This window comes from Myotis davidii, unplaced genomic scaffold (genome assembly GCF_000327345.1).
Source record: "Myotis davidii unplaced genomic scaffold, ASM32734v1 scaffold4438, whole genome shotgun sequence".
Lineage (NCBI taxonomy): Eukaryota > Metazoa > Chordata > Mammalia > Chiroptera > Vespertilionidae > Myotis > Myotis davidii.
The window spans coordinates 2,857-3,362 of NW_006289727.1; positions in this window are offsets into that span (position 1 = coordinate 2,857).

Below are 506 nucleotides of genomic sequence, written 5' to 3' on the forward strand. Positions count from 1 at the left end.
GCATAACTGACATATTTCAGAAGCTGCCAGGACTTGGCGCTTTTTTTTTTTTTCAGTAACAGGAAAAAGGTCTCAGCAGAGACTGAGCTGTGTATTGTTGGGAGGTGTGGGTTTTTTTTTTTTCTCCTTTTTTAAAAACCTATCAATAATCACTGTATTTATTTAAATTATCTTTAATTTTTAAATTATAGGTGACATATTGTGTTATATTAACCTGAGGTGTACATCCCAGTGGATAGTCATTACATAACTTACTAAGTGATCATCCCGATCAATCTGTTCCCCATCTGACACCATGGTGATTACATGTGGCTTTTTGCTTTCAGACCTGCTGTCCTACAGCTGAGTGTGGCTGTGGAGTGGTGGGAAGAGGGGTGTGGTCTCTGGTCCCTGGAACAAAGGAGGGCTGCTTTCCTGTCTTGTTGCCTCTCCTATGAGCCTGGGCTTCATCCAGGTGTCCTTCCAATTTCCTAAGCACAAGTGTCATTAAAATCAACTGATATACA